This window comes from Panthera uncia, chromosome D1, assembly GCF_023721935.1.
Source record: "Panthera uncia isolate 11264 chromosome D1, Puncia_PCG_1.0, whole genome shotgun sequence".
In the NCBI taxonomy this organism is placed as follows: domain Eukaryota; kingdom Metazoa; phylum Chordata; class Mammalia; order Carnivora; family Felidae; genus Panthera; species Panthera uncia.
Genome location: NC_064808.1, coordinates 45,689,408 through 45,714,541, shown reverse-complemented (window position 1 = coordinate 45,714,541; position 25,134 = coordinate 45,689,408). Strand labels below are relative to the sequence as shown.

Sequence of the window (25,134 nt, the reverse complement as noted above, 5' to 3'; positions counted from 1 at the left end):
TTCTCTCCATTGCTCTCCTTCATTCCACCCCCTCCATGCCTTCACTCCAGGCCTCATCTCTTATTTGGTCCACTGTACTGGCCTCCTAACTGGCCTCCCAGCCTCCTTTCCAGCCACTTTTCACTGATCCTCTGCAGCCACAACCGTTTTTCCAAACTGCTGACATCTGATGGCTTCCTATGGTTTCCAGAAAACAGCCCAGAGACCTTAGTCTGACATTTGGGATCCTCCAAACCTGGCTAGTCTGCCTTTAACCTTAGTTTATATTCTTCTCACGTGTGCCTTATTTGCCCCAATCATACTGAGCTTCTTGACATTTGTTTTTTTCTGTTCACAGCCTGTTATTTTAAGTCTCTAAGTCATTGCAGTGGCTACTTCTTTTGGGTGGCATTTTTTCCCTTCTGCTTCACTTTCCAAACTCAGCTCAAATGTCAGCTTTGTGAAGTCATCTTCCCATATTCTCTAGGATAATCATCTCCTCCCTTTGATTCTCACACTGCTCTCTTCATACTCCTCATAAACATTTGTAAAAATTTCCCTTTCCCCCACCAGATTATAAGTTATTTTAGTGTTGGGCTTGTGTTTATTCAGCTCAGTATGCCCAGTGCCCAGTTGTTTATGACATAGTATCTGCTTCATAAATGGATGTATTGATATTTGGATGGACAGATGATAGATAGATGATGGATGGGTGGGTGGGTGGATGGCTGGCAGGCTGGCTGGCTGGATGGGCAGATAGCTGGATGGGCAAATAGATGGGTGGATGGATAGAGGGATGGATGGAAGATGCATGGATGTATTAGTAGATGGAAGGAAGGGAAAAAGGTAGATAGGAAGGAAGGATGGATTAGTGAGTGATTGAGTAGATGAGATAGGGAAAATGTAACCCAAATAGATTTAAAAGCTTGAAGTCCATTTAAGTACAACTGTTTTGCCTGCAGTGGGGAGGTTGCAATTGATTTTGTGATAAAACCAAAGGAAGTTGTGATGTAAAATATAAAGGAAAACACTCAGAAGACAGAAAGTAAGGAAGGCTGGGAGAAAATCATTGTAGCAGAAAAGGTAAGCAAAAGTCCAAACAACGAAGAGGGATTTTGCTACTCATCTCTGAATTGCCCAGAGCCCAGATCAGTGGATGGCACACAGTAGGTATTCAATAAATGCTTACTGAATGAGTGAGAAAGCCTATGCACAAAGCCCATATGGAACCAAAAGCAGATATATTCTCTCTCAGAAGCAATAAGTGATTTGGAAAAGTCCTTGTCTGTGAGCATCACTGAGAGAGAATTCTGTGATTTTTATGGATGCCAAGTTATACCCAGGGGCTTAGGTGACATAGGCTGATTTTCTGTTATTCGTTTGGTGTGTGTGGTAGGATCATTCTCAAACACGGAGTGTTCACACATGTGCAGCTCTGGGCTGTCAAGTGGATGGTCTTCCCTTCCTGAGTGTGGGAGCTTCAGCCAAGGATGGAACCTGTTTTCCCTGACAGTGGGACCAGCAGAATCAGACAGAGCACCACAGCTATGTTTCACCTTTCCACAGGGAATATTAGGTGTTGAGGCTCTGAAATGGAAGTACAGCTCCAAATATAAAACAAAAAGAAATGTGATGGGAGACAAAGAAATTTCCTTACAAAAGACTTCCTGGCTATTGAGAGAGGGATGTGCTTGCACTGGATGGAGTCAGTTGCTAAAAAATTCAGCTGGTTTAGATATTTGGGGTCTGGGAATAGAAAGATACCAACACAAAATTCACTTTCCCTATCCTTCAGATATGGGAGAAAAGGGACTGTCCTTTTTATTACAGGGCTATTTAGGTCAACAAAACATTTATGAAACATTTACTATTTGCCAAGAACTGAGTTCCATCTGGGGACACAGAGAAGGAGAAAGCCTATTCCCTGCTCTCAAGGAGCCCTGTGGGGAGGAAGGCAAGACAATAATCAATGGCAGTTCCATATGTCCAGGGCTCAAATGGAGGCATGAGTGTCAAGGTCTAGAGGTCCACAGGGGAAGGGGTTGTGCTTCATCTTACACGAAGAAACCATGAAAGGCCTCTCAGAGGAAGAAGGCTTATGAGGAGGGAAATGGAGAAAAGAAATGGTGTTCCAGGCAGATGGGCTAAACGCTGGGGCAAGACCAGTGCAAAAAGACCTAAGTGGGTGTGAAAATAATTGAGATGTGAGATATTAAGGGGGGATGGGGAAAATGCAGAGTCGAGATGCACACAGGAGGTAGAGCTTCCCGGACAGGAGGAAAGCCTGGCCGGGAGGGACAGGGAAGGCGGAGTCAACGTGTCAGGCATCATTCACAGAGATGGGAAACAGATGGGAAGGAACTTGAGGGTGATGCCAAGAGGGACAGATTGGACTGTCTTCTCCCGCAGTGAGTCTGCTGTGTTGGAGGACCCTTGGGAGGAAACATCTGGATAAATGGATCTGGAGCTTAGGGCAAAGAACAGAATGGAGATACAGGTTTGAGAGTCCTCCAGGGAAGCAGATCAGGCCCTGGGGATGCCTTTCGAAGTTGACAACTGCGAGTGGGGAGGTTGTAACAAGGGGTGGCGCACAAAACCCTCACCCCGGTGGGTTCATCAGTCCAGCTGTGGGTTTTCTGGGCTACCCCTGTGGGTATCACTTCTGCCATCACTCACCTACCTGCCTCTTGGTCCTCTGGATTGTCCCTGCTCTGCATGGCTACTACATAATCGAAGCTGCGAGATTAAAAGGTGGTAAACAGAGCTCAAGCGACCAGTGTCAAATTCCAAAAGCAATGCGAGGGAGCACAGGCATCAGGAAATGGGGGGACCATTTATGTCACAGGCTTCCTGGGTCAGAGGGCCGGAGGTGGCCTCCACCAACTGCTGTAGGGGGCTCTTCTGTGCTCAGGAAGAGCTTTAGCTTGACTAGATTCCTGAGTTGGAGAGTGAGCCCTTCATAATGTGGTCTGACAGCCGAGGGTGACTTTTCCCACATATTGTTTTAAAGGGAAGACAGCTGCACTGTAGGTTCACTTTGTTCTGGGGTTTCCATTGCACTCCCCACAGGAAGAGCCCCTGGCCTGCAAGCCTTGGGGGCTTCTGTGTGACAAGTTGTGGGACCAGAGAAAGGGGTGACCTTCTGGGTAGCCAGCATTAGCATTAAAACCCAAGGGCCCCACCTCTTAAGATTTAAGATGCTCTTGGGATGCCTGGGTGGCTCAGTCGGTTAAGCCTTCAATTTTGGCTCAGGTCATGATCTCATGGTTCGTGAGTTCAAGCCCTGTGTCGGGCTCTGTGCTGACAGCTCAGAGCCTGGAGTCCATTTTGGATTCTGTGTGTCTCTCTCTCTCTGCCCCTCCCTTGCTCGCACTTTCTCTCTCTCTCAAAAATAAATAAACATAAAAAAAATTTTTTTTTTTTTTAAGGATTCAAAATGCTCTTATGTTCTGGTGCTCACCCATAGGGGGAGCACTACAGTCAGCTCTCCTGAGGCCCTACTTTCCAGCTCCTGCCTCTCCCAGAATGTAAGGATTTCTGGATGGAATTTGGGGCCTGGGTTACTCAGGCTGAGTCAGTTTCTGCCTCCAGCTTCAGATGTGTCACCTGTCCCTTCCTGGAAGGAATTGTTGGGTGGGAAGAAAAAATCCCTTCAGTTAGAAACAAGTGCTGCTGAGATTCAAATATTCACTTCCACACTCCTACCACAACCCTAAAAGATACAATGTCCTAGGCTTGAACCTCCAGGGGCTGGACCTGGTGGTAGTGGGGGGGGGGGTCATTCCTGGCTCTGACAATCACCAGCTGTGTGACTGGGGGCACCACCTTTCAGTCCCTTCTGCCTTAGTGTCCTTACCTGTCTGGGAAATGCCAGAAGCAGGAAGGGAGGGGCTGTTCATACCTAGTTTTGTTTAGGGACAGGTATATTCAAAGAAACGGGGGTACAGCAGGTGGCTCTCCTTCTTGTCCAGGCAAACTTCTGCCCACTTCTACACACAAGGGCACGCACACAGACAAGTGCACATACAGTCAGATGCTGCCACTATGGGACCTCCCGAAGGTGTGGGTCCCCAGAATGTTATACAGGTTATAATTTAAGATAAAGGAGGGGCAGGAAGTAGCTTTTACAGGGTCCTGCCATGGGGCAGACACTATGCTGTGCATTTTTTCCATGTCACCTTATTTAGCCCTTACAGAATTCTATGCAGGGATTCAGAGAAGCTAAGCCACTTGCCCAAGGTCACTCAGTAAGTAAGTGGTACAGCCAGGACTTGAACCTTGGGGAGGTCTGGCTCCCAATGCTAGGCTCGTGCTGTCCCGCACTTCCTCTGACACAGGACCTCTCCTACTGTGCACCCTGTCCAATATCCTCCAGTCTGGGCTGCAATCCAGCTCGTCCTATCTGACTTGCTAAGAGCTCCCTGGCACAGGCTTCTCAAATCCCACTCTCCTTCCTGAAGTCTGTTTTTTTGATTCCCACCACCCTTCCTTTTCAACCCCGCCTAGGATGCAAGGTCTCACCAGCAAAATCTCCTTTCAGCCGACTGTCCAGTATCAGTTCTGATCCACTGGTGACTTCTCATACTTTTCAGACGTCTCAGACAATGCATTCACTTCCCCATTTCCAGCTGCAGTTCTCCCACTTAGTACAGGATCACACTGAGAGCTGTCCTCTCTGTCTTCAGCTGGAGGAAGCTAGTACTTCCAGCTCCCACGGGGTGGCCCCTCCAACCCGGCGCAGATAGAATCTGAGATGGTTGGCTGCCACATGGGTGAGTTCTCTATCACTTACAAGCCTGTGAAACACCACTGGACCAGCTTTGGGGCCACCTGCTTCTCCTGCTTCATCCCTCTCAAGTAGCCTGCTTGGCCAGTAAGGGGACAGGCTTCTCTGAATGGGTGGATGGATGGATGGATGGATGATAAATGACCTTAGAACTATACCCTCATTCCCATCTCTGGGCCCTTGATTTTGCTTCTCCTGATTCCCTACATTTGTCTCTGACTTTGGGTGGGAGAGTAACACTTCTTCTGCTCTCAGTCCTTTCTAGAGACTTCCAAATGAGGACTCTGGCCACTAGTCCATGATTTTGTCTCGTAGGCCATGGAAAGAACTTGTCAATAAGTCAGTGATTGACACTCTCCCTGCATGCCTTCTGGTCTCTTTCTGCCCAGCGTGTGCAATTGCAGAGGACAGGGCTGTGAGGACGTAACCCAGGCCACTGATGTCCTGCCTATCTCCTCTTAGCGTTCGCCACCTCACACTGATGGCTCCCTCTTCAATGTCTGCAATTCTTTGCCAGAGGGGGTGGCTGGATCTACAGCAGAGCAGACACTCCTGGGAGGATCCCTGGGCCAATTAGGGACGGCAGTTGGAGGAGAGACACCCAGCTCTCTTGTCACTCAGATGGCACAGCTCGGAGACGTAGTCTACACTATCAGATGTCCCCTGTGAGATTACCCTCAATTCCCAGCTCATGCACCCACCTGAGTTGATGCTCTTCCTGTTCCTGTCTCACTCCTCAATCCCCTAAAAGTACTTCCTATACAAATTGCTGGGACTCAAATCCTTCTTAGGGTCTGTTTCTTGGGGCACCCAACCTAAGACAGGGTCCTAAAGCTGAAGTACTTGGTGACTCTGGCTTCCACACAGTTCTTTCAAAGGGGTCACAGCCACCAAATTCCCACAAAAGTTTCAGGACCGAGTCAGTGCATATACCAAAGTTCCAGCAAGTACAGGAGTAAAAAAAAAAAATGTTTAACATAGTCATCTTTAATGGAAGCAAGTTATGGAGCTAATAATACTGATATTTTCAATGGACCGAATTAAATTATGCTTCCCATCTTGTATCTTAATTAAAGGAATAAAAACTGTTTCACATTTTAATTAGCAAGTATGTCTTGAAAAGACTTAAATTAATATGGAAGTCATCACCATAGGAAAGCAGCCCTCTGCCAAGATTCATGAGGCCAGAGAGAGCATGGAGAACAGAATGGGGTTCTCGTCGTGGATAAGCTCAGCCGCGGCTGGAACTCAGAAACCTTGGCTCTTTGAATTTTCTGAAGGGATAAAAGCAGGAGTCTGTTGTGTAGCTGGGAGGCATGACCATTTTCTTTTCTAGAAAGGGCCACCTTCCACATCTTTTCTAAGGCATTTGAACACTAGACCTAGAAAATGTGAGTGTAACAATGATCCTTTTTATAATGACTCTGCCTTGGCTGCCTTCTTACTTGAGAGTTCTTAGAGGTTCTGGAAGCCTTGCTGGCAGAGACTGGGAACAACAGGGGCTCTACCCCTGGAGCTAGCCTGGCAAGTGCCTTGAATAAATGCCCTGTGCAGTTTGGGAGAGGAGTCAGGCTCCAATGGCTGTGTGTTTCCCCTGGTTTGGGGCAAGGCATGCTGTCTACCATCAAGTGTGTGAAGTCCTACAGCAGGCATGTCTGCACATTGGTTTCTTTTTTTAGTTTTACTTGAAAAAAAATTCACAAGTAATACAACTTGTTTAAAACATTGAGAATACATGAAGCAAAGAGGAAAATTCAACCCCAAAAGCATCATCCCAGCATCTGCATCCAGAGATAATCACTGATGACATTTTGATGTGGTTTCTCTGCCTGTTGGCACCTCCTGGCTAATGTTTCTGAGGCCACTGGGGAATGAGGGACAGGAGGGTGGAGGACGGTGCTCCCCTTCTCCTTCTACACCCCCACTCCAGTCCCCACAGTACCCTTCTCACCACCTGCCACCTCTCCCGTTAGTTGTTCCAGTGTTGGGTTGTCCTCACCTCATTTCTACCATGAGCTGCCTGGTTCCCCCTCCTCCATGTCCCTCAGGACACTTAACCCAAGTCTACTGTACAACGACCTGGGTTAAAGGGTTTATGTAAAATGGGGTTTCAAGATGGAAAAGGTTAGATTAGATGTCATTACTCCTCCCTTGAGGATTCTTCACTGCCTCTCTCTGTTTGGTCCAAGGTCCTGCCAGCAGACTGCTTGGCCCCCTCTCTCCCAAATGCTTCTCCTGTCTCCTCTCCTCTTGGTTGTCTCAGTTTCCCAAACCCCTTACTTGAGTTGCCAAGGGACCAATCTGAAGCCTCTTTTTCTCTTTTCTTTTTTTTTTTTTTTAAGTTTAATTATTTCTGTTGAGAGAAAGAAAGATAGCACTAATGGGGGAGGGACAGAGAGAGAGAATCCCAAGCAGGCTCCACACTGTGGGTGCAGAGCCCACCGTGGGGCTCGAGCTCAACAAACCGAGAGCCCACATCAAGAGTCGGCTGCCCAACAGACTGGGCCACCCAGGAGCCCCACCCTCAAGTTTCTGCTATTTTGTTGTGCTAGGTTCTTTTGTTCCTATTTTGTCGCTATCTCTTCCATATAGACCAGCTCAAAGCCTTACCTTTCATAGACAAGAGACCACAGATTTTCTAAATCCAACAGCCAACTACTTTTGAGTTTTATTTTATTTTCTCCTTCTCCCGAAGTAAAAGTCTTTAATGTTGTTTGATTTTTTTTTTTTTTAAACTAAATTGAGGATGGGAGAGTGGCATGTGTGCACAGGCTTAACCATATCTTTAGACTTAATTCTTAGAAGTGAAAACCTTGCTCAGGAACCATGAAGAATGTCAAGGCTTTTGACACATTCTGCCGAACTGCCATGCCCAGAAGAGTGCCATCTACTATCCTTCCGGCACTCCCCTGTGAGGGTCCATTTTCCACTAGCCTGGCCAGCTTTGGATGATATAATTTGGAGGGGGGAAAGAATGAGCTGTTTTGATGGCTGGAAGTCATACCTGCATGCTGATGGGATTTCCAAAGCAGTCTCTGAGCTGTGTGTAGGCAGAGCCCAGGAGGCAGGAGCCCCCCGTGGAAAGCCACATGTCACCTATTTGACATCAAACTTCCAAATGGAATCTTAAGTTCTGCACAGCCATTTATCAAAGAGTTTCCAAATGTCACTTTCCAATTTGCATCAGACCTTTTCTACATATTGATGTGATTCTGTAACTAATGTATGTATTTTTGCTGCTCTACCTAAATTTGCATTTGAAACTCTAATGAGGCCAGAGGGTGAGCCAACTCCCTGGGGGAAAAGCGTACGGATGCTTCCCCATGTGGTCCATGAGGATGTCCTCAAAGAAGTCACAGAAAAGTCAGAATCAACCCAGGCAGCCCACTTGCAGTCTCTGTGACCTCTGGTGCTCAGTTTGGGCTCTGGGCCGACTTTTGACCCACGTGTCCTCTTGCCTTGGGGGAGGCCTATTCTGGTTTGCTTGCTTGTTCACCATCTAAGACGATGAGCCTGTACCAGAAGGGTTGGGCCCCCTGCTTTGCCCAGGGGTTTTACCAGTGGGGGCTCCGGGGCCCAGAACTAAGTTAGAAGCTTCTGCAGCAGAGGGAACTCAGGGCAGGGAGAGTGAGATGGCCACTCCAAATCTGAATTCTTTGGGAAAACTTGTCCCAACGTCTGATACTTCTGCTGCATTGTCCAGGGGCCTGCAACGAGTACCTTTGGGCATCACTGCCCAGGGCAGGGCCTCAGCTCTGAGCCCACAGGGTTTGCACTCCAAAGAAGCTTGTGGAGGGTTTATTGCTACTCATTCTGTCACCCTCTGCTCTCTCCTCCCTTTCCCAGGCCTGAGCTTTGAAGACAAGATGTTATCTTGAAGGCTTGTTTGGAGGTTTTGGAGGGGAGCATCTGACCCTCTGTCAACTGAATCCCAGTGTGGAAGGCCTGACCTTTCTAGGTGAGCATGGGACTCCCTGGTTAGTGTCAGGTTACCTCAGGCCCTTTATTTTATTTTATTTTTATTTTATTTTTAATTTTTTTAACGTTTATTTATTTTTGAGACAGAGAGAGACAGAGCATGAACGGGGGAGGGTCAGAGAGAGGGAGACACAGAATCCGAAGCAGGCTCCAGGCTCCGAGCCGTCAGCCCAGAGCCTGACGTGGGGCTCGAACTCACGGACCATGAGATCATGACCTGAGCCGAAGTCGGACGCTTAACTGACTGAGCCACCCAGGCGCCCCTACCTCAGGCCCTTTAAACCAGCCTCCGGTCTTCCCCGGGGCATGCACTGAGGTCCCACCATCCCTTGAAAGGGAGCCACAGCCCCCAGCACAACAGCAGCAAGGCAGGTACCCTAAACTCTCCTTGCTCATTCTTGGCCTGCTTTCTCTCCAAACTCCATTTTGCTCCATTCTGAATCCTTGGCTTCACACCCACATTTCGATTCTGTGTCTTGAGACTTTGGACTTGGTGTCTGTGCTTTGTCTTCCACGTATCTGGATCTCAGCTTTCTCTGGGACTCATGCACCAGGCTCTCTGCTTTTCAGCCTCCAGGATGCTGCAGGTAGGAGTTCCTGTCTATGTTCAGCCCTGGCCCCTGACCTAGGCCCCTCAGCCAGGGCCCCTGTAGGTCGAGGGCAGGCTCTCTTTCCCTCAAGTGCAAGTAGTATGGGGAGGAGAAAATAAAGGGGACCCTTGAGCTCTGTATCAGAGAAGCTGAACCCAGCCCGGGACGGTGGGGTGACAGCTAACCAGCCCCCTACATCCATTCTTTCAAATGTATGGTCAATTCATAAAGATGGGCCAGGTGAGTACATCTCTCCCTTCCCCGCACACACCTGTCAGACCACACTTCTGCTGCAGGGAGCCACATAAATCTTTGGAACTGCTGGACTTCAGGCCCTGGGCCCGTTTCTGCCTGCCCCAGCCCTGCTTAGCAGCGGGCACCAAACCACTTAACCAGGAACTTTTTTTTTTAAGTTTTTCTTTAAATTCCAGTTCGTTAACATACAGGGTAATAGTAGTTTCAGGTGTACAATACAGTGATTTAACACTTCCGTACATCACCCCATGCTCATCACAAGTGCACTCCTTAATCCCCATCACCTGTTTCACCCTTCACCCCCCCCCCCTTCCTCTCCTCTGGTGACTATCAGTTTGTTCTCTATAGTTGAGTCTGTTTCTTGGTTTGCCTCTCTCTCTCTTTCTTTTTTCCCCCTTGCTTGTTGGCTTTGTTTGCTAAATTCCACATATGAGTGAAGTCATGTGGTATTTGTCTTTCTCTGATTTATTTCACTTAGTATTATACTCTCTAGCTCCATCCACGTCATTGCAAATGGCAAGATTTCATTACATATTTTTTTTAACATTTATTCATTTTTGAGAGACAGAATGCTAGTGGGGAGGGGCAGGGAGCGAGGGAGACACAGAATCCGAAGCAGGCTCCAGGCTCTGAGCTGTCAGCACAGAACCCGACGCGGGGCTCGAACTCACCAACTGTGAGATCGTGACCTGAGCTGAAGTCGGATGCTTAACCTACTGAGCCACCCAGGCGCCCCAAGATTTCATTCTTTTTTATGACTAATTTTCTATTGTATGTATATACCACATCCTGTTTATCCATTCATCAGTCGATAGACACTTGGCCTTTCTCCATAGTTTGGCTATGGTAGATAATGCTGCTATAAACATTGGGGTGCATATATCCCTTTGAATTAGCATTTTTTGTGTTATTTGTGTAAATACCTAGTAGTGCAATTACTGGATCATAGGTAGTTTTTAACTTTTTGAGGAACCTCCATGCTGCTCTCCAGAGTGGCTGCACCGGTTTGCATTCCCACCAACAGGGCAAGAAATTCCCCTTTTTCCACATCCTCGCCAACAACTGTTGTTTCTCGTGTTGTTAATTTTAGTCATTCTGACAGGCATCATGAAGAACTTCACTTGCATGGGGACCAGGAAGGCATGAAGCCCCAGCCACTCCCTCAAGTCAAGAGAGGAGTTTTGGGGCTTCTACGGTCAGCCTGTGCATGCTGGGGAGAGACTCTGCTCTCCTTCTCAGGCCCAGGCCCAGCCTTAGCCTGCAGTCACAGGACTGCGGGCATTTCCTGGTTTGTCCCAGAGTCTTAGCAGGAATGGAGCCTGTAGTTTGCTAGGGCTGCTGTGACAAATTACTACAAACTGGCTGGCTTAAGACAACAGAAATAATTCTCTCACAGTCCTGAAGGCCTAAAGTCCAAAATCAAGACATTGGCAGAGCTGGTTCCTTCTGGAGGCTCTAAGGGACATGGATGTCTCTTGTCCTCACTTCTGGTAGCTGCTGGCAGTCCATGGTGCCCTGTGCCTTGTGAACAATAGTGCTTCAATCTCTGTCTCTGCCATCACCTCACCTTCTGTGGGTCTCAGCTCCCCTTCTCATGTAAGGACACTGGTCATTGGATTCAGGGTCCACCCTGGTAGTCTAGCCAACTATAGAACCCTAACCTGAACCCCAGCTGACATGACTGGATTCTATCCCTGTACAGCTTCCCCAGAAACTAAGCTTTTTCCTGGGACCCTTGCTGATTCCCTGCTGTCACCCACGACCCTGTATCTGAGCTCCTCCTGCAGTGCTCTCCCAACTTGTTCACTGAATTCTTTGATCCACCCAGAATGTCAGAATTAAACCAGGGTTCCCCATACCCCATGAGACACAGAACAATGGATTCTGGACCATCCAAACCAGGACAAGGCAGTGGCTCAGGGGAAAGGGCGTGGGCTTTGGTGTGAGACGAAGCTTGGTTCTCGGCTCCAACACTCACTCCTGGTACAAGGCGCAGGGTGGTGGAGGGGGTATTTATACTCACTGGCGAGTTTAATTAAGCTGGAGTCTACTTTGGATAATGATTATCACACCAGGCAATATTCAGTCTCCCCTACTCTAAAGCAAACTCAGGACTAAGAAATCTTACCATTTTTCTGCCAGTCACGATATGGATGTCTGTGATGGGTGAGCTTGGTTTAAATACCTCACAGTTGACAATGAATATGCAAACAGATGTTAATTAAGGCCTTTGCTCCTCTTCCTACCTCACTGTGAATATTCAGCCACAGTTAGTGGTGTTGGTATATTGCTCAGTGCCCAACCCTGAGCACTGACTGGCCTGTCCCCAGGTTGCCCTCCCCAACCTCCCAGGATTGTTCAGGGCTTGAATCATGTAGACCTGACCTGAAGAAACCTTTCTCTACTAGCGAGCAAGCACCCGCTCACACAGCCCTCTGATTAATTAACCGAGTCGTGGTTGAGGGCCTTTTTGTGGATGGGTGGAGGAGAACATGTAGCCCTGTAAACATGCTTAATTAGGCTGGATGAATTACTGGACTCCTTAGCAACGGACTGGGCCTCAAAGCCAGCCTTGTGGCATATTTGCACAATGTGCTCTGTGTTTGCATGTTTGAAACGGGATCGATCTATCTGGGGGATGCCTGTGTGTCTGGTATTCAACATTTTTTCTTGGCACAGTCAGATTAGGGGGGAGCTCAGAGGAACGTGGCCCTCCCCAGGACTCTCCTCAGAGACGAGCTATGATTCTACTATTCAGGGAGCATGGCCAGCTGCTGCCAAGCAGGAGAAACAAGATGTGCATGTAGTTGTAGTGTTAGTCAGAAGTGATATGTGAAATATTTAATAATAGGGGTAGCACAGGTTCCAACCAATCAGAGCCAACAGCAGCCCTGAATAACAGAGGTGTTCTAGTGTGTACTAGCTGAATACCAGCCGTGGAAAACGTTAGAGTTTGCAAAGAGTTTCACATATATTTACCCTGTTTGACTGTAGCCACAACCACGTGAGATGGGTTTGGATACATTCCCAATTATAGCGATGGGGAAACTGAGGTTCAGAGAGGCTATGTGTCTTTCCTCAAAGCCACATAGCTAATGCCATAGCTAGAAGCCAAGCACCGTCCTTGTTTCTACTACCATATCCTTTGGCTGTGCCTACACAGATTCTGGGGCTCCACCACGTCCAGGAAGATCTAGAGAAAACCCCCAGCTGTGGCTGGGCTGCCAACTGGCAAGCCCGGGGCCAAGGTGAGAGTGAGGGCAGGAGAGGGGCCCACAGTGTTCTGGGATTTGTAGTCAATCAGGGTGGAGCCAAGAGGCAAGAATGGGCCTTTTTGTGTCCTCTGCTTGCAAAGCTCTATGACCCTAGGGAGGCTCCGAGGAAGAGAAGAGGGTACAGAGCAAATATAGAAGCATTCCTGGAAGGCAAGGGCACACTATTTATCCGGAAAGTGATCCCTGGATGCCAGGAGGAAGTGGGGAAAGTTAGATACAGAAGGCAAAGAGCTAATTAACAAGTCACCATTGAGGGCATTCCCCTGGGGACCTTCCAAAAACCATGTGGCCCTTGCCTCAGAATTGTGCCAGTGGAGAATGAGGAGGTGGGGCACTTTTCTACCCTCTGCCACCCCCCAGCCCCTTGCATGAACTTCACTGCACTTCATGGTTGTGCCGGGCCACTAAGAGAAGTCAGCCAGGCAGAGACAAGAGACCGGGCGCAGGGGGTGAGGCCTGAGGACTGTCTTCACAACTGCCAGTGAACTTGGGCTGCTGAGGGATATGGGATGGGGCAGCCACAGCATCTGCTATGCCCACATATCCCATAGGGGGCCAGAAAACAGGCTTTTTCCCATTGTGGGCTGGTTTTCTCCATGGGAGGCATGGAGGCCTGGATGTTTCAGTCCCATGCCCAGGACAACACCTGATCTTCTGGGAAACTCTGAAGAACATGCCCCTCGACTCTCCAGCTGTGGAGTCTTACTGTCTGGACTTCCATCTCCCAATCCTCTGACTTATTTGAGAAGCTTCTGGAGCCTTCACAGTTTGGGGAGCCTTGCTTGTGGCTCTGGTGGGAAGTGCCACATGCCCCAAGGCTGACAGTTTCCCCTCCTCCACGTCCTTACCCTCACACCAATCTGTAGCTGGCATCTCTACCCTGCCAGAGGGCCTGCTGAGGACATGTGACAGATATAGAACGTTTTAATTTCGGATGCCATTGATCTAGAGCACGTTAATAAATGGCACCTGTCGGTCCAAATGTTGTTTGCCATTTGTCTTATCTGAGCACTGACTGCATCTAGATAGGAGCCATGACAGTCTTTGGGGACCGATTGTCACACAGCTGCTCCCCCCACCCTCCTGCCCCAGCGTCAAGAAGACTTGTCCCTCCGGCCTATGAATAACAAGGGCAGTGCCTCTGAGGTTGGCTTAGGGGACAAGGATAGGAGAAAGTATCAGCAAATTGCTTGGAGTGGCTAAGAGAAGAGTGTGTTCACCTCCACTACGAGGGCTAGTCTTCCATTTTGGCGGTGAGTTGAAGAGAGACTGGATTGTTACCTGCTTACGGACCTCCACAGGCAGCCTCATTTATATAACAAGTACAGGCGGGGGTTCATTATGGGAGCTTGTAGCTTGGCCCTATCTAGCCATATGGACACAGGCATGTTGATTGCCCTCTTGTTTCTTTCATCACATCACCTAGGAAAGAAGCATGGAGGTCTCTACCTGGTGCCATTTCATTGGGCTGCTGACAGCACTAAGTCAGGACAGCACTAAGAAAAGTAGAAGGAACTGTGGAGATGCACTTCATTTATATCAAGGTGGATGAGTCAAAGCCAAGAACACCTGTACCCATATGGGATGGGTGAGGCTGGGCATGGTGACTCACCGATAGCTTTGGGAGAGAATCAGTGATGTTAACCCATCTGGATAAAGACAGAATGTGCCAGCAGAAGGGAAGGGGTCCAACGCAGAAAGTGGGCTTCAGAGAGGAGGGGTGGTAGTCTAGCCCCAGCTCTGTCCTAGAGACAGGTCTGTTTTGTGGTGAGGACAATTCGTGGATCTTAGTGGAAATAATTCTCTCTGCCTCCTAATATTCCTCTTGTCTTATTCAGACACAACAAGCAAGCAAGCCTCTGAAGAATGTTTTGGTCTCCTCAATGCTCTAAAAGAGTATCCTGGTATGGTGGGTGTCAGCTGGATTTTCCAAGGAGCATTGTGGTGCCAGTATCCTATTTCCCTCTTTTTCATCCACCAACTCTTGGCATAAGGATGAAACGCCCCCAGATCCCCAGGTGATGTAGCCTTCAGGCAATCAGAACATAATGTTCCTGTCCTGGCCACAAGGGATGAATTCAGTGATGGCTACATGACCTAATGAGAACCCAAGTGATGCAGTGAGATGCTTACTGGGGCTTCCAGAAGAGAATCCTATTCCTGCCAGCTAGACTGGAAGCTGAGAGGATGGGGTCCTGGAGGGCAGGAAGCTATCTTGCAACAATATGGAGCCTAAGATGGAAGTCCACATGGTGCAAAACAGAACCCAAAAGAGGAAGAAATTGAGTCCCAGTGATACCATTTGAGCCCTGAATCCAGCAGGACCTGAAGTTGGACCTACCTCTGGAACTTTCAACCTTGAAAACAAATAAAGTTCTTTCATGCTTAAGTCATTTTGAGTTAGAATTTCTACCTCTTCCAACTACAAGGGTATCAGCTGAAGTACCTGGATGAGGGATAGTAGCATTCCAGTCACCTTTATGAATAGTTAGGTTGCATTCTTACTTTGTATCAGTGTCTTTTGAGCTGTGTTTACCCTGAAAGACTGATGATTTGGGGGTGCACTGAAAAAAGTCTACATTCTGAACTTGGCTGGCTGATAACTTGGCCTGGGTATAGCCCACCTATGAAAGACACTGACCAAGTGCCCATCTCTGTGGTCATTGTGGATGGCACCTTATTTGTTCACCAACATACCCCCATGGGCTTCCTTCCTTCACGAGGCTGACAAGGTCACAGATGCTAGGTTACATATCATTCATTGCTTTGCTTATTGGAATGTCCTTTAATTCATTCAACAAATAAGCAAACAAGGAAATGGTGAAAAATAAGGGTAGTCTTGTTGACTGAGTCAGGAGTAATATTCAAAATACAGTAAAACCTTGGTTTGTGAGCATAACCTATTCCAGAAACATGCTTGTAATCCAAAGCACTTGTATATCAAAGTGAATTTCCCCATAAGAAACAACAGAAAGTCAGATGATTTGCTCCACAACCCAAAAATATTCATATAAAAATGATTACAATACTGTAATATATAATACAAAGTAATAAAGAAAATATAAAATATAAAGAAAAAGAAACAAATTAGCCTACACTTACCTTTGAAAACCTTCGTGGCTGGTGTGAGGGAGACATGAGAGAAGAGGGTTATTGTGTAGGACGACTTTCACTATCACTAACAGAATCACTGCCAGCTATTGGCTCCATGGAATCTTTTTCTTTTCGTGTAACTTTAACAAGGAACCTATCCAATGACACTTGCTTTTGCCTCCTTTTGAGGATTTCATGGAAATGTGACATTGCATTGGTAATCCTCCACAATCCTGCAGAGAGAGAGAGAAGAACCATTGGCTCAGCTGTGATCATGTGACATTCAGCATCACTGTACTACTCATATTGCAAGACATCGTTCATTTATCAAGTTGAAATTTATCAACTTGAAATAGGAATGTTTGCTCGTCTTATGGAACACTCGCAAAACAAGTTATTTGCATCCAAGATTGTACAGTATTGCATTTAATAACCAATATGGTCTACTATAGAAGCTGTGGTTCCTGCAAGCTGTGGTCCATGCAAGGGCACCTCTAGAGAATGCTGGGCCATGTCAGGGATCTCAACACACCATATACCTTGTGGGGGGGGCAGTGCCAGGTTGAAGAATCCTTATTTTACCTTGAAGACAATTGGGAGCTATTGGGACTGTATAAGAAGGAAACTGACTTAACCAGATTTGTGACTTGGAAGCATGTTTCTAGTGATGGTGTAGAAGATGATTGGATGAAGCACCACAGACAGGTAACCTTGGCAGAAGGCTGGCGACGACAGTCCAAGAGAAAGATGGGGTTCTATGTTAGAATAATCTTTTCCCCTTTGGGGGCTACTGAACTGAGTGGCTTGGAAGGACTTGGCCTTGAGATAATGTGTGTTGAGGGGGGGTAGTTGAATCTCCATAAAATGTGACACTTTTTCTGATGGTGTGGGGCAAGAGTTGGCTGTTTTTTGGTTTTTCCTTTCCCGGTGTGTTTAGGAATTCCCGAACACTCCCAGGAAACCTGCCCTTGCAACATCCTGCCCTCCATACCTCCCACCATCCCGGTGCTCCACAGGGATTCTGAAAAGCTTCAATTCACTGATACACATCAGGGAGAAAGAAGCTGCTGCTCAGCTATTTAAGCTTTGACTATTTTTGCTTGAAAAGCTTGAGATAAAATTTTCTAAAGAATCCTCCTTCCTTCATTGTGGGGGGGGGGGGGGGGGCACTTAGGTGGCTTAGGCCCTTAACCAATCACACTCCACCAGCAACCCTGAGAAGATCCCTGAATGTTCTTAAGTGGAAATGGGTGGATCATCAACGTTGGGGAAATTCATTCATTAAGCATTTGCCAAGCCCCTACTGTCAATCAGGCGCTTCTGCTCCTTTCACACCTGCACACCGCAAAACATGTCATCAGCCCACAAAAGGGGGTGGTCGAGGCAAATCCAAAGTGGTATTTTATTTCCCTCATTGGGCAAAGCTGGCGCAGCACTGGGGCAATATTAATGGCCAGATCCATTTAGGAGCTCCAGAACTGCCCCTTTCTTGGTTCTTCCGTTTCCCTAAGGTAATTCTTAGGCATCCAAAGATTATGGCTCTAACGGACAACAGGTCAAATCAAGCACTGGTTTGATAGGTCACCTCTGTTATTCCCCAGTATCAGAGAATAGCACTCCCACAAAGATCCCCTTTACTGCACTGTGATGTCTTCTGCAGATCTTGGAAGCAGTAGCTATAAGGGCCCAAGGCTGCCACTCAGCCCAGACCAGACTTTGGCCTTCGGGATGGTTTTGCAATTAAGTAGGTGATACGGTTTTCTGCTGATAATCCCTTTTCTGTGGCTAGGAAGTTGATTTAAAGCTGCTTCTCACTGGAAAGCTTTCTTTTTCATTCAACACTGGGCTCTTAAAGGAGACAACTCTTTTTGTACTGAATATTCAAGACACCATTGTAAAGGACAGCTTTTTTTTTTAATGTTTATTTTATTTGTATTTATTTTGATAGGCAGGGCAGAGGGAGAGGGGGAGAGAGAGAGAGAGAGAGAGAGAGAGAGAGAGAATCCCAGGCAGGCTCCATGCTGTCAGGGTAGAGTCTGTTGCAGGGCTCCATCTCAGGAACCTAAACCAAAATCAAGAGTGGGACGCTTAACCAACTGAGCCACCCAGGCCTTTGAATGCAAAGAGAGTCCTTTCCTCACATAGAGTCTTGGGGGAGCCTGTCCACTAGGTGTGGGTGTGGGGAAGGGGATTCATGGTGAGGAAATGTTGAGGGTAGAGGGGGAAATAGAGGGGGTCCAAGGATGGGAGAAAGCCAGACAAACTCAGGAAGAATGCCAGTTGTCTTGAGGGCCAGCCTTGTTGTGGGCACAGAGGTTGAGCAACTCCCCTGTGGGCACAGGGGGATGCTAAGTAATCTAATGGGAGGAATCTGCTGGAATCCTAGATCACAGTTAATGCTAATAACAGCTACTACTTGCACTATACTTACTATGTGCCAGGCACTATTCTTTGTATGTATTAACACATTTAATCCTCAAAACAAGATAAATGTCATTATTATTATCATTTTCCAGATGTGGAAATTGAGGCAGAGAACAGTGGAGTAATTTGCCCAAGTCACAGGGCTGGTGAGTGGTGAGGCAGGATTCAGAGCTGAGGAATCAGTTGCGGGTCTGTCTGAGATCTGCTGCTCCAGGATGGGGTCTGGAGAGGGGGCCCCACCCACACCAGCAGGAAGGTCTGGGTGAGTTCCTGGGACCCTTAGGTTTTCACCTACACAGTTGGGGGAAGGATGGATACCAGTGGGTCCTGGTGAAGAGAAAATGAGACAGTGAGAGGGAAGTGTGCTCTGGGGGCCGGAGGGGTCTGGGCACACCTTCAGTGAGGTTGGTTTGCTGCTAGGAAGAGGGGAGATGGGAGGCTGAGAGATTGGCTTTTCCAAGGAGAACCCAGCTGGTGCCCCAGAGACTCTGAGATTCTAGGGGAGCCATTGAGCCTGGAGAGGAGATGAAGGAGGCAAGAGAGAAGGACTCCCAGGAAAGGAAGTGAGCCTGGCATCAACCCCCCTCAGGGGCCATCCAGACCCAGAGATGGAGCTGGAATTCTCACTTCATGCAAGGTCCCATCTGGGGAGCCGGCAGGGGCCTCTGGACATTCCACTGGAGCCCAGCAGAGTGTTCCTACTGCAAACCTCAGAGGTCTCGGGCAGCTCTCATCAGGGCCCCTCCTCTATCCCTCTTCCTTCAGCTCTAGACTCTGCTCCTCTCTCAAGGCCCAGGCCAGATGCTGCCTCCCTCATGAAGCTTCCAGGTCATTTACAAGACCAAGGACCATTCAGCTTCCTGAATGACTCACCACTGTGCGTCCACTTTCTGCCTTTTGTCAGGCTTATTTGCATCTGTGTGAGCTCACCAAGTGTGGGGAACTTGGTTACTCCCTGAGCCCTTGACAAATGTTTATTGAGTTGAATTGAGGAATGGTTTGGGAGTAGGCACAGCCCTCCTTCTAGCTCTACTGTGTGACCGTGGGTTAGTCACGAAACCTCTCTGGGCTGTCTCATCTGATGAGGAGAGGGTTGGGTGGGATGATTTGGAGGGCCCTTCAGCTTTGACCTCCCAGTGTTCTAGGGATGGAATGTCACAAGGTGGGCAAGCAGAGGTCCACCTGTGTGTCTGAGAGGCTGGCCCCCCTCGGCTGTGGCCTCTATGGAGCAGACTCTGTGCCCAGCACTTGTCTTTTATTATTATTATTTTTTTATTGTTTATTTTTGAGAACTCCTTTGGGAGTTCTTTGAGAGACAGAGACAGAGCACAAGCAGGGGAGGAGCAGAGAGAGGGGGAGACACAGAATCCTAAGCAGGCTCCAGGCTCTGAGCTGTCAGCACAGAGCCTGATGCGGGGCTCAAACCCACAGACTGTGAGATCGTGACCTGAGCTGAGGTCGGACTCTTAACCAACTGAACCACCCAGGTGCCCCCTAGCGCTTGTCTTTAATGCCCTTTGATTCTCACTGGCGGCTCTAAGAAGTCATTTAGGACCCTGAGTGGGTAGAATGAACACCGGCTTTATTCGTCTGGCAACAAGAATTTGGTTGGCAATAAATTGCTTGGCCAATGAGAGCATAATCACTTCTCATCAGATGACCCCTTGCCAAGAGCTGTTCTAAAATCCTGTCTATGGCTGATCCAGCTCTCACTCCCAAGGAAAAAAATTAAAAGCAAATTAGATGCAAGGATGATGAATTTGATGAAGGACAAAGATATCCTGAGGTTCTGTCTCCTGTAGAAAGACTCAGGAAGTGGGGAGCAGGTCACAAGCAATCTTAAGAAGCTGCCAAAGCCTGAGGTGGGAAGAACTGGCAGCCGCCCCCCACCCCCATCCCCAATCTCACGCCTGTGATGTAGGAAAGCGGGCTTCAGGCCCAATTCCACTGCATGGTGGACAATTATTCACTCGCCAGGCGGGCAATAAGACAGTTCTCACAGCCTGTTCTGTGAGTTCCGCAAAGTCCCCGCTCTCCATCCTATTACATCCAACCTCACCTTATGCGAAAGGACAATATAGACAGGACAAAATCCCATCAGAGGGATTCCATGCTTCTGGTAGACATCACAAGGTGAGAAAGCCTCTTAAACCAATGACCAGACCCAGAACTGTGCCTCAGGGGTGAAAGGCACGGGTCTCCTTGGATTCTTATGTCCTTGTCACACAAAGATGAGTATTGTCCCCAAACTATTTTCAGCCAGACCGCATATCTGAACCCCTTTCATTCCACCAATGCAAACTCATTTCTGATATTCATCTTGCTAGCCAATATGCTACCATTTTCTCCAATAAAACTCATTTCTGACATGCAACATGCTAATTTTCGGAGCCTTAGCTGTTGGATGAAAAAAAAATAATAGAAGTGCTTACACCGGTCGTTTCTGACATATGGGCTTCATCCTGAGTGTGCATGTTAGCTCATGACCCCTGGTCTGTAGACTCTCAATTAGGGCAACATCTTAGAAAATTGAGTTCCTCTCTATGCTGAAGTATTCGGAAGTAAATTATGGGCATCATAACAAGAAACCAGTAAGGGAGACCCTGTGACTCTGCAAATCATTGAGTTTGAAGAGAGAAAATAATTTACGAAACCTTATCTCATACACAACTTCTCTCCCCAGCTGGAGATTCAGTCACTGACTGAGTTCAAATCCCTGATCCCCATCACCAGCTTCCCTCTGCCCCTGGCCACAGGTGGAGTCACCAAACTCTCCAGAGTCTGGACTGCAGGCAACCTTAACAGAGGAGCCTGGTGCAGATCTTAGAACAGTGTGTGATCGTAAGTATTCAGACCACTGGATGAGCCTTCAAGCTGAGTTCCCTCCATAAATTTAGTTTGGTTTGAATTTTATGTCAGTGGCATTCCTGGGAGAGATGTGGATTTTCACCTCCTTACAATACAAACCACTAATTCAGGCCTCTGGGAGTTCTTTCGTGGGGGGGCTTTCACTTCCTATAAATGTACTGCCTAGATTTTAGGCACATTTGGGGACTCAGAGTCAGTTTAGCATTTTAAAAAAGCTAAAGAATATGTAAAGCATCCTAATAAAAATATAGTTAGAGCCCAGGCGGGAGGAATAATCATTACGTTAATGCATGGGGCTCGTATTCCCAAAGGCACTTTTGTGCTTATATAAAATCCTTTTCCCCCTGGTTAACTGGTCTCAGAGAATGGCACTGTATTTACTGTTTTGTTGTTGTTGTTTTCTGAGACCATTGGCATTTCTGAGTCTGGTTTTTGAAGTTCCATCCATGTTTTTATTTATGAAGCAAGCATGATACAGACAGCCCTGTGAACAGGTCCTGAGTTTTGGAATCAGACACCTGGGGTCCCCTTCACAGCTCTGCCACCCCCCAGCAGGATGAGCTTGGGCTCTTCTTAGCTTCAACCTGAGCCCCAGTGTCTGCATGTGTGAAATGGGGCTAATAAAATTTATTTGGGGTCATGGGATGACTAAACTCATCAGTATTTGTAAAGTACTTATCATTTAGGAAGTGCTCTGCTCTGTTAAGGGTAGGTGTTTAGTCCAAGGCCAACCTGACAATGCCTGTGTATGGAAACAGCTTTAGAAATGTGTGCCCTCGGGCACTGTGAGTGGTTCTGTTCTGAAGAATAATTATTTGTGAGCTAGTGGATCTGAAGCCTGGCTGACAGTGGTGGGTGGGCCTCAGACCGGGGGTATAGTGCACTTACCATTTGGACCCCAACTCTGGGCACTGTTTGGTAGACTTAGCAAGGCTCTAGAATCCAGACCTTCTCTGGAGTCCTGCCTGAAGTTGGTGGTGGCTTGTGCTGGTCCCAAGTGAGGAACGATCGTCAGTCACAGATCCCTGGTTGGGAGATACATGAGGCACTGGCCTCCTCCTCTCCTCAGCACATCCCCTCACCACACCACCGCCTCCTGAGGCTCAGTCCACCCACCCACCACCCCAGGTCAGGAGGAGGTCCGGCTCGGCATCAGCAGCCTAGCACCGGGTCCTTCTGACCTTCTGCTACCTCTTCTCTAGCCAGTCCTCCCCTGTCCCTTGTAGCCAGGCTCCAACGATGGAGGTGCTGCTTCAGTTCCTGTCTGGTGTTTCAGAGTTCTAGAACTAGAATCGAGCCTTGCTCCCCTTACCCTCCCCTTTGCCAGGCCCCAAGAGTCATGCCCCTGGTTTCCAGGATCTGTGACTGGGGTCCTGCTACCTTCTCGGAGGCACCCCTAACCCTGGGCTCCCCACTCAATGTCCACTGCCTAACCCATCACCAAGCATTTGACCATGTGTGAATCCATCTGGCCGTGGGCCTTGGCCACCCTTGGGCTGGTGTGTCCCACCCTGACTGAGCCCTGGGCCGGGCCCAGGAGGGCATAGCCCCAGGAGGGCATAGCCGCTGCCAGCCCCAGCTGACATGGGCACAGTCAGCACAGAGGCCATCTGCTGGGTGTCCAGGGAGCCCACACACACTTGGCTGGGAGTCAGGAAGTCTCAACTGGGGAGCAGCATCTGCCCCTCACAGCCTCTGCTGGAGAGTTGTGGGAGGGTTCTGCAACCCCAGCTCCTTGCTCAAGCTGTCTCTGCAGGCTCTGAAGCAGCCTGTGTCAGGAATGTGGGAGGGGGTGCAGATCAAGGCGGGGGAGCTGCTGGCAGCTGTAGGGAGGGGCGGGGGTGGCAGCTGCTGCTGTGACTGCCCACTCTCCTGTCCCCTCCACAGTGTGGCATTTTGGGACCAAAGGAAGCCTCCACCCCAGATGTTTCTGAGCTGAATGTAGAGACATGGGCAGGATCAGGCCCGAATGTAGAGACATGGGCAGAATCAGGCCCTCAGTATGTCCTTGGTCAATAATTAACATGAACAAGACTCCAAAGCTGTTTTTCAATGCCCAGCCCCTTGTCGCCCACTTCTGCTAGTCAGGTTCTGACTAATTGATCTGAAGCAGAGTCTGGGCTAAGTATTTTTCAAAGCTCTCCAGGTGATTATGATGTATAGCCAGTGCTGAGAACTTCGGCTCCAGAGCTTTGCTATTCAAAGTGTGGCCCATGGGCCAGCAAAACTGACATCACCAGGGAGCTTGCTAGAAATGCGGGGGTGCCTGGCTGGCTCAGTCGGTCAAGCATTCAACTCTTGCTTTCGGCTCAGGTCATGATCTCATGATTTATGAGGGGAAGTCCTGAGTCAGGCTCTGCACTGACAGTGTGGAACCAGCTTGGGATTCTCTCTCTCCCTCTCTCTCTGCCCCTCCCCAGCACGTGCGTGCTCACACACACACTCTCTCTCTCAAAATAAACAAACATTTAAAAAATAAATAAATGCAGACTCTCAACCCCAGCTATGGAATCCGAATCTGCTTTGTAAGATCCCCAGGGGGTTCAGAGGCACATTAAATTTGGGAATCACTGTGGGAAATAAAATCAACCTTCACCCAAGGAGGGCTGTTTTAGGACACCTCTGGCTGCTGCTTAATGGCTGTGACTTTACCCGTGTCAGCTGGGGCTGGCAGCAGCTATGCCCTCCTGGGCCCGGCCCAGGGCTCAGTCAGGGTGGGACACACCAGCCCAAGGGTGACCAAGGCCCACGGCCAGATGGACTCACACATGGTCAAATGCTTGGTGATGGGTTAGGCAGTGGACATTGAGTGGGGAGCCCAGGGTTAGGGGTGCCTCCGAGAAGGTAGCAGGACCCCAGTCACAGATCCTGGAAACCAGGGGCATGACTCTTGGGGCCTGGCAAAGGGGGGGGGGTAAGGGGAGCAAGGCTCGATTCTAGTTCTAGAACCTCTGAAACACCAGACAGGAACTAAAGCAGCACCTCCATCGTTGGAGCCTGGCTACAAGGGACAGGGGAGGACTGGCTAGAGAAGAGGTAGCAGAAGGTCAGAAGGACCCGGTGCTAGGCTGCTGATGCCGAGCCGGACCTCCTCCTGACCTGGGGTGGTGGGTGGGTGGACTGAGCCTCAGGAGGCGGTGGTGTGGTGAGGGGATGTGCTGAGGAGAGGAGGAGGCCAGTGCCTCATGTATCTCCCAACCAGGGATCTGTGACTGACGATCGTTCCTCACTTGGGACCAGCACAAGCCACCACCAACTTCAGGCAGGACTCCAGAGAAGGTCTGGTTTCTAGAGCCTTGTAAGGAGCAGGTAACCAACCTTCGTATTGGTCCATTTTCTCCAGAGAAACAGGTTTCTTTTCCAGGAAACCTGCTTTTGCTTGTGAGGCCTTCAGCTGATTGAATGAGGTCTAGCCACATTATGGAGGGTAATCGCCTTTACTTCAAGTCTGCTGATTGTAGAAGTTTACTCCATCTACAAATACCTTCAGGGCCACGCCTAGATTAGTGTTTGATTGAACCACTGGGTGATGTAGCCCAGCCAAGCTGACACCTGAAAGTAATCATCACACCCTCCAATGTGTCCACTGGTGTGGTTTTGGGGTGCCGGTGCCTTTAGGGGAGCGAGCATTTGCCTGCCTGTCTGTACGCAGGGCTGGATGCTGGTGTTCAGTAGGGATGGGAATGGATCCTCCCTGTCCTTCTCCACCCCTGCCTGGGCTCAGGTCCCCAGCACCCAAAGCTTAATCAGTGCCACAGTCTCCCAACTGTGGTTTCCAGCCTTTTCTCACAGCACACCCAGCAAGACCTTCTTAAAAGCAAATCCAAATAGCTCACTCCCTGTCTCCCTAAACTATTTTGGTTGCCTTTCTCTTAGCACAGCTGAC

The 25,134-nt window shown here is 48.7% G+C and overlaps 2 long non-coding RNA genes across 3 annotated transcripts; one reads left to right on the top strand and one right to left on the bottom strand.

Annotated features, from left to right (window-relative positions):
• Positions 1-690: 690 nt before the first annotated feature.
• On the top strand, positions 691-15,242 carry LOC125936088 (uncharacterized). 2 transcript variants are annotated; one of them, XR_007461924.1, is made up of 4 exons: positions 691-1,062; positions 8,612-8,723; positions 9,225-9,330; positions 14,702-15,242. It is a non-coding gene; the product is annotated as an uncharacterized LOC125936088 (long non-coding RNA). The 2 variants fall into 2 exon arrangements; XR_007461926.1 differs by lacking the exon at positions 9,225-9,330.
• Positions 15,243-17,915: 2,673 nt separating this feature from the next.
• Positions 17,916-22,561, bottom strand: LOC125916565 (uncharacterized). The gene is made up of 3 exons (XR_007455966.1): positions 22,430-22,561; positions 22,137-22,273; positions 17,916-18,018 (listed from the first exon to the last, which is right to left on the bottom strand). It is a non-coding gene; the product is annotated as an uncharacterized LOC125916565 (long non-coding RNA).
• Positions 22,562-25,134: the final 2,573 nt, after the last annotated feature.